Source organism: Microtus oregoni, unplaced genomic scaffold, assembly GCF_018167655.1.
Source record: "Microtus oregoni isolate MIOR12 unplaced genomic scaffold, Mior012 000012F_ref0000307, whole genome shotgun sequence".
In the NCBI taxonomy this organism is placed as follows: domain Eukaryota; kingdom Metazoa; phylum Chordata; class Mammalia; order Rodentia; family Cricetidae; genus Microtus; species Microtus oregoni.
The window spans coordinates 47,180,891-47,189,330 of NW_024543071.1; the positions used below are offsets into that span (position 1 = coordinate 47,180,891).

General features: G+C 43.4%; 1 long non-coding RNA gene across 1 annotated transcript; it reads left to right on the plus strand.

The window, feature by feature from the left end:
- The first annotated feature begins 1,035 nt into the window (after positions 1-1,035).
- On the plus strand, positions 1,036-5,930 carry LOC121454684. The gene is made up of 4 exons (XR_005975305.1): positions 1,036-1,200; positions 4,133-4,248; positions 5,411-5,505; positions 5,640-5,930. It is a non-coding gene; the product is annotated as an uncharacterized LOC121454684 (long non-coding RNA).
- The last annotated feature ends 2,510 nt before the right edge of the window (positions 5,931-8,440 follow it).

Sequence of the window (8,440 nt, forward strand, 5' to 3'; positions counted from 1 at the left end):
AATGTTGTGGATTTATCCTTCTGAGTCAAAGTTCCTAAATTTTGCTTCAAAAGTAGAAACTGGGACAGGAGAGATGGCTTGGTGGTTAAGAGCACTTACTGTTCTTCCACGGGACTTGGGTTTGATTCCCAGAAACCATATGGCAACTCACAACAGCCTGTAACTCCAGTCCCAGGAGGACTCAATGCCTTCTCCTAGCCTGCAAGAATACTGCATACACATGGTGCACAGACATACAGTCGGGCAAATGCTTGTACACACAATTAGTTAATCAATTAATTGAATAAATAAATAAGCTTTCCAAAAATAATGTTTATTCATGCATTTTCTGTGTGTGCACACCTACACTTTATTTATTTACTTTGTACACATAGGGGTGTGTAAGTGGTGGTAAGTTAGTCCACAAGAGTCTGAAATAAAGGGATATCAAATATTTGTTGGGGAACACTCATGAATAACAATAAGGTAGAGAACCACCTTGGTCCTATGCCCTGGGGACACTGGAAACTACATTCATATCTCCAACCACTACATAAGAGAACTAGAGAGACCTGTCCTCTCCCTTATGTGAGATCATGTCCACACACAGAAGCCACCACACCCTAAGGCTGGTACCCAAAAACTATTGACAGAAAGGAATTCCCACAACAGGGAAGCGTTTGCCATGGTGCTTGTGTGAATGTCAAAAGACCGTTTTTGAGAGTCTGTTATCTCCCTCAGTCCTGCAGATCCCAGGGAACAAATTCAAGTTGGCAGGCCTAGCTGGGACTATTTTTACCCACTGAGATAACTCGGGGGAGGCGGAAAACTTTACAAGTAAGCAAAATCAATGAGGCAAGCAGATCTGATCTAAACTGGGAAGAGTGAAACTGGACTTCAGTCATTTCCTTTAAACGCTTCTGTTAGAGAAAAACACAACTGAACCTCAGGGCCAAAAAGAAACTTGAGATTAGCCAATAAAGGGAATTCTCCAGGGAACTCTGCAAGCTGTTCTGTTTGCCTTTGAGACACTATATAAAGGCTTCCCTTGGCTGAGTAGCATCAGCACTTTCTACCTCTTGTAGTTCTGTGTTCTACAACTGAGGGGCTGATTTCTACTCAGCTCAACTTCTTTAAAAGAATCTTCCTTTACTCTAAACTTTAAAGGACATAGAAGAACCAAGCAGGAGATCAGTGGGTGCCAACTTCAGGAGGCCTTCTGTAAGTCTTTTTGATTTATAAGGGGAAGTCTCGGTGGGATGGCTGCCCTTGGGTGGGATTCAGCCCAGTTTGCTGGTCTTAGGAAGAGTAAATGCATACATCTGATTTCAAAACCTGAATGAAAATTCAGGTACTGTGCAGAGGTGAGATTCCCATGGGAGACAATGATTTCTTTGAAGAGTGGATATCTCTCTGTGTCCACAGAGCTACATTATGGACTGGGGTATAGGGAAGGAGAGACACTGAGACTCAAGGGGAGGTGGGTCTTGCTCTAGAGGTTGTGCCTGTCATTGAACTCTTTGTGTCCCATCTGCACAACCAACCACACAGCCTCTCCCTCATTCCCATCCCTCTTGTGTGACACCGTCACCGTTCCCCACTCCTTTCCTAAAGTCTGCCCTGCCACACTGAAATATAGTCACACACCACACACACCAATCCTCTCCAGACACACACACATAACTTTTTATTTATTTATTAAAGATTTCTGTCTCCTCCCCACCACCGCCTCCCATTTCCCTCCCCCTCCCCCACTCAACTCCCCCTCCCTCATCAGCCCAAAGAGCAGTCAGGGTTCCCTGCCCTGTGGGGAGTCCAAGGACCTCCCACCTCCTTCCAGGTCTAGTAAGGTGAACATCCAAACAGCCTAGGCTCCCACAAAGCCAGTACGTGCAGTAGATCAAAACCCAGTGCCATTGTTCTTGACTTCTCAGCAGTCCTCATTGTCTGCTATGTTCAGCGAGTCCGGTTTTATCCCATGCTTTTTCAGACCCAGTCCAGCTGGCCTTGGTGAGTTCCCGATAGAACATCCCCATTGTCTCAGTGACACACACATAATTTTAAGACAGATTCAGACAAGAGCTTTGGAGACTTGAGAGAAATGTCCTGACATTAGAAAGAAAAGAAACCAAGGCAGGAAGGCAAGCTGACGATCTTGGTAGCTGCTGAGACGAAGGGTATGGAAAGAACAAAGACATTACATGCCTAATAAAATACATAACAGACACACCTGGAAAACAGAAGCAGTTGCATAGGCCTTTGGTCTTTATATTTAAAGATGTGCAGATTTGACTGCCTCTCAGGTGACATCATTAGAGCTTTAATGTATGAGCCTGGACCCAGTTATTCCTAACAAGTTAAGCTGGACTACTGTCTTCAAGGTGGCAATCAAAGGGAAAACTTTGAAATGTAGAGAAAGATTTGTTCAACATGGCTACACCGAGAAGAACAAATAAAGAGATCCAAGAGCTGCGGCCCCCACCACCAAGCTCATCTTTCAGTTTTACGTGAGATTTATAATTAAATAGAGTGTCTCTCTTTGGAATATCTTCACTCCCTCCAGGCATGAGCCTTGGACACATAAGTGACACTCCAGCTTTTCAGGCCAACCAAAGAAGAAATAAATGATGTTACTGTTTTGTTTTTATCTTGTAGTCAGCTAAACGTTTCATGGTGTAGCCTAGAACTCAGAATCGTGTTAAGACAGAACAATTGTTGCTCATTGTAATCGGTTTACCTTTTGTTAACTTTGGGCCAGGAAGGAATGACTGAACAGCATCAATTCCTATCAGTTTGCCTTAGAACCTTGTTAACCTCCGCCATTAGTTCATCTCTCCCTTGAGCTAGCAACAAGTTGCCTGCAGATCTTTAGCACGTACTGAGTCTAGCTCAGGTGCATTTCCAGTGCAGCAATGGACGTCCAGTGCTTGACATCCATGCCTCATGAACAGCTTGGAAATCTTTCATTATTGCTTTTGAAATCTGCTCTCTCTTAATTTTCTTCTAGTTCCCTATCTAGCAAGGCATTGTTGATGTCTGGTCATGCCATTTGTCTCCGAGGAATCTGACATATCTTCAGTGGTTCCTGTGGCTTTAAAGAGTACTTCCTTTGGCTTCAGACTTGCCTAGTATCAGGCTTACATCCTCCTGGTTCCCCCCTGTGCTGAGTTAGCTCAACTTAAGAATCACTTTGTTGGGTCCAGGAGGATCGCACAAAGATGAGAACACCACCAAGTCTAATAAACTAGAAGCAAACTTTATTCCAGAAACCAGATCCTAGGAAAACCAGAAGCAAAATTAAAAATAAAAAAATTAAAAATTAAAAAGCACCATGGGGCACAGAAGTTTATCAGCTATCTGAGACCACAGCCAGAGATGGTGTTTGTTAGGCTGTGGTCAACGGCTGGTTTCTGAACCCATCTTTTATAGTTAGAGCACCAAGCATTAGGTCTGAACAAAGGAATTTTTACCATCTTGCCCTGACCCATGGGTTAGACAACAGAAACCCTAAGGAGGGGAGTGAGTTCTAATGTCAGTGGGTAACTAGGCAGCTATCATGAAATATGTTTTAGAGTAGATTACAGCAAAAACCACTAATTGCAAGAAAACAGATGTCTTTAGCAATAGTCAGAAAAGGGACTGCTAGTATACCAGAAGGTTAATAAATTAGAATTAATTGGTTCTTAGGCTGAGAACTTAAAACTCAGAAACTGACTGCCATACTTTACAACCTCCATTATCAGAGCTCATCAATTAAACCATTGTATTTGTCCACTGTCTCCTGGTACCTCCAGATATAAACTGGAGCCCCATGCCTCCCCTTTGGTGGCACTAGTTTTCTATAACAGAGACAGTGTCTAACCCAGAGGTCACATAACTCTGTCTCCTAAAGGTTAACTCAGTTCACATCTGTGGTTTATCAGGAATGGCCAGGACACTACTCTCAATTTGCGGGGAGGCACTCTGGCCTTGTAAATAAAGCAGCCAGTTGTAAAATGAAATGACCTAAACTGATGGAGGCTTCCCAAGTGTCCAAGAAAATAGCTCACCGAGAATGACTGAGCCTTGATCAGCTGAGAAAGCTGCTGATAGTCTGTTCTCATTCTCCTAGACTTAAAACTTTGTATTTTTTATTTCTACATTTTATTTTTAGAATCTACATTTTTACTTTCTTATTCTTGGACTCTTCAACTTCATTGGATCTTTTTCACCAGCCAGAGGGAAGCCTCACTTCCTCGTCCTATCCACCTCAAAATGCCACTGTCCCAGGTAAGCAGATTGACTCAGAGCCTGGCTTCATCTGGAGGCTCAGAACAACAGTAGAGGTTTACATCAGAAAACTATTTGTCGCAGAAGATGTGTACCTTACCAGTAGCTGGAAATCTCCCCTCCCCCAGGAGGCTTTTTCTACCCCTTCTTCTTCCCCCAAGATGCTCATGCCTCCTTTCTCCTCTATCTCACTGTTTCTGTGTTCTTTTTAAATAAAAAAGATTTTATTTTTTTATTCTTTTTATTTATTTATTAAAAATTTCCACCTCCTCCCATCCTCCCATTCTCTCCCCCAACTTCCCCTACCCCTCGCTCTCTAGTCCTAAGAGAAGTCAGGGTGCCCTACCCTGTGGGAAGTCCAAGGCCCCCCTCCATCCAGGTCTAGGAAGGTGAGCATCCAAACAGACTAGGCTCCCAAAAAGCCAGTCCACGCAGTAGAATCAAAATCCAGTGCCATTATCATTGGCTTCTCAGTCCGCCCTCATTGTCAGCCACATTCAGAGAGTCCGGTTTGATCACGTGCTCGTTCAGTCCCAGACCAGCTGGCCTTGGTGAGCTCCCATTAGATCAGTCCCACCATCTCCATGGGTGGTCGCACCCCTCGCGGTCCTGACTTTCTTGCTCATGTTCTCCCTCCTTCTGCTCTTCATCTGGGCCTTATGTTTGCAGTGTTCTGCCTGCACGTATGCCTGCTGGCCAGAAGAGGGCACCAGATCTCATTACAGATAGCTGAGAGCCACCATGTAGTTGGTAGGAATTGAACTCAGGATCTCTGGAAGAACAGCCAGAGCTCTTAACCTCTGAGTCATCTCTCCAACCTTTCTCTGTGTTCTTGTACACAGCACAAACACTATTCACTCTCTACACAGAGCACTGTCTCTGTCACATTGACTCCAGACCACACCTCTCTACCCGAGCAAACTACCAAAGTATTTGCCTGAGCAATATTGCTCCTCTTCCTTAGAAGACCACTGATATCCAGAGGGAAAATGATTACTTCTTTTCCACCCACACTGGATCCTCTTAAAGACTCAGATCGACATTTTCCCCAATGGGACTGAGAGATAATGGAGGACTTCCCAAAGCAATAGAGACAGGTTCAAAATCAAATTTGTTGTGTCCAAACTTGTTTCCATGTCCTCTCTGTTTATTCTGCTTCCAGATCACAGGAGTGCTTGGAGGTGGGATACTATATATCATCGTTTCTGCTATTGTCCTTCTGTCCAAGTCTGCATTCGGGACTGGTAACACCCATCAGTGAGTGTCATTTAAAATGGGTCTTTCTGTTTCTCTTCCCTGTACAGAAGCAGGTAGAGTCACACAATGTCTGATCCCTCTGAGCATGACCATCTTTCTGTCACTCAATTCCTTCTTGTGTCTGTGTTTTCCAGGGAAACAGGTCCTAACAATTACTCATATGGAGACCCGAAAACATATGGAAACCATTCGAAGAAAAATTAAGAAAAATCCACCATGTAATTAAGCAAATCTAAAGATTCCAAAGAGCATCTCTCACTGGAACCCAATGAAGGACACCTCCTTCTGTGCTTTCATAACCCAGGATCTCCCTTTCTTTAGAAATGAGGAAATAACCCATTGTTTGCACCTTGAATCTTGTGATTTGATTCAATTTGATAAATCATAGTCAATTAAATAAATAAAAATTTAATATGGCTTTTAAACCAAAAGGTCTTCCCAAACATTTATAAACTTGTGGTATGGGGTATCTATAAGCCAATCTTAGTATACATATACACATGTGTGTGTGAGATTTTGTGAGTTGGAAGAACAAATTCTAGAAATGTGACCTGCAATCGCTTATTTATTTAATAACTGTGTATTGAACATTTATTTTATGTGTTAAATGCTTTTTTCATGGCAGAAGTTGGGTAAATATTGTAAAGATGACATTACCTTTGATTTCAAGAAATATGGGCCTTTGCAAAGCAGACACTGCATATATTAGTCAGTTGCTCATCATTGTAACAAAATACATGACACAGCCTAGTTATGAGGAAGAAAAATCTATTTAGCTCATAGTTTGGAAATTCTAAAGCATGGAACCTATACCTACCCAGTTCTAGGGAGGACATCTCAGCAAATGGAAGACAGCAATAATGGAAGCTGTCATTGAGGTGTGCCACAACTAGTCAATCCAGAAGCAGAAGAGGTGGATGGTACCAGACTAGCTCTTTTCATAGCTACCAATAAGTGATGGAGGAAGGTCATTGGTTAAAAAAAATAAAGAAACTGCTTGGCTGACTCTCATAGGTTAAAACACAGGTGGGTGGAGAAAACAGAACAGAATGCTGGGAGGAAGAGGAAGTGAGCTCAGACTCGACAGCTCTCCTCTCGGGAGCAGACGCCTCAGAAGAGATGCCATGCCCTGTTCCCGGGCAGACAGACGCGATTCAGCTCCGACCCAGGATGGACATAGGCTAGAATCTTCCCGGTAAGCGCACCTTGGGGTGCAACACAGATGATTAGAAATGGGCTAAATTAATATGTGAGAATTAGCCTAGAAGAGGCTAGATAGAAATGGGCCAAGCAGTGTTTAAATGAATACAGTTTGTGTGTTGTTATTTCGGGCATAAGCTAGCCGGTGGCGGGAGCTGGGTGGCAGAATGCAGCCCCACAGCTCCTACTACAAATAAGTATTGGAGCTTCTGAGGGAAAAGGTTTACCCAATAGAAGTGTTACAGCTCTGAGAGGGAAGGTTGCCCCAGTAGAAGAGTTACAACTCTGAAGAGAAAGGTATCCTGGCAGTCAGGAGCCAAAGAATACCACTAAGTCACGCCACACAACAAACCTCACATGGGAGTTTTATTGGGAGAGACACAAGAAGATGGAGGCCTCTGCTCAGTTGAGAAGCAGCAAAAACTGAACAGGAGGCAGGCTTTATATAGGGTATCATGGGGGGCAGAGCTGTCCAGGGTAGCATGGGATTAGAGGGTTTTAGTGGCTTGACCAGCTATTTACAGTCAACCCAATGGGTTGACTAGTTAAGCACTAGTTGTCACTGCTGTACATTCCCACGGCCTCTCAGAACCAGTAGTTCTCAGCTGACAGGAAGGTGGGCTCAACATCGCTCAAGAGAAGTGATATTAAGGATTTAAGGATGTTTGACGAGCTATGAACCACTTCTTCTACAGTGTCTAAACCTAGAGGTTGAGAGAGTTTGATCATACTTGATGAGAGGCTATAATAAATGCCTAAACAAGGCCTGAACAAGGATCACACCAATAAACATGCTAGCATAGAAGGGAGAAGGCTGATGGGGCCTCAACCCTAGACAAAGAACTATAAAGCAGCTAAGGAGTGCTCAGAGAAGGAGGAAATAATCTTCCCCAGGGAAGAGAATGCCAGTTGGTTATCTAGTACCAAGTTCTCAAGCCTGAAATCATATTTGTACAAGTAATATTATAAGGACTGAGAAGGATATATGTATGTGTGTCTTATGTAACATATATACATATATATGTATATACATATACATACTATATGTGTATAACAATTTGAGAAAAGGAGGCCCTGAAATTGAGAGAGAGCCAGGGGTTGAGGGATGCATGAGAAAGGATTAGAGGGAGGGAAGGAAAGAAAATGATATATTTGTCTTAGTTACTGTTCTATTGTTAAAAGGAGACACCATGATTTAGTTGGGGACTTACAGTTTCAGAGGTTTAGGCCATGATATAGTGGTAGGAAACATGGCAGCAGGCAGGCGGGCATAGCACTGACGCATTAGCTGAGAGCTCACATTAATCTGCAATTTTCAGGCACGGAGAGAGACGCTGGGCCTGATGTGGCCTCTTGAAACCTTAAAGCCTACCCCCAGTTAAATACTTTCTCCAACAAGGCCACTCCTTCTAATACTTCCTATACAGTTCCACTAACCAGAATCAAGCATTCGAACATATGAACTGATAGAGGTCATTCTGACTCAAACTACAATAGTAATTATACTTTATTTTCAAATATGAACCTCCAGGCATGGGGCCCTCCCATCAGTCTTGTATCAAGCCTTCTGCCTATTCAACTGCAGTCTAAGAACTACTGCTAGAACTTGTGGAAGTGGCCAGCCCATGACTGGTCTAAACTGAGGCCCATGATACAAGAGAGATCCCGTGCCTGATACTGTGTAGGTAGCCAGGGACCAGAGTCAGGACAGTACAGAGACCCATAATAGATCCAA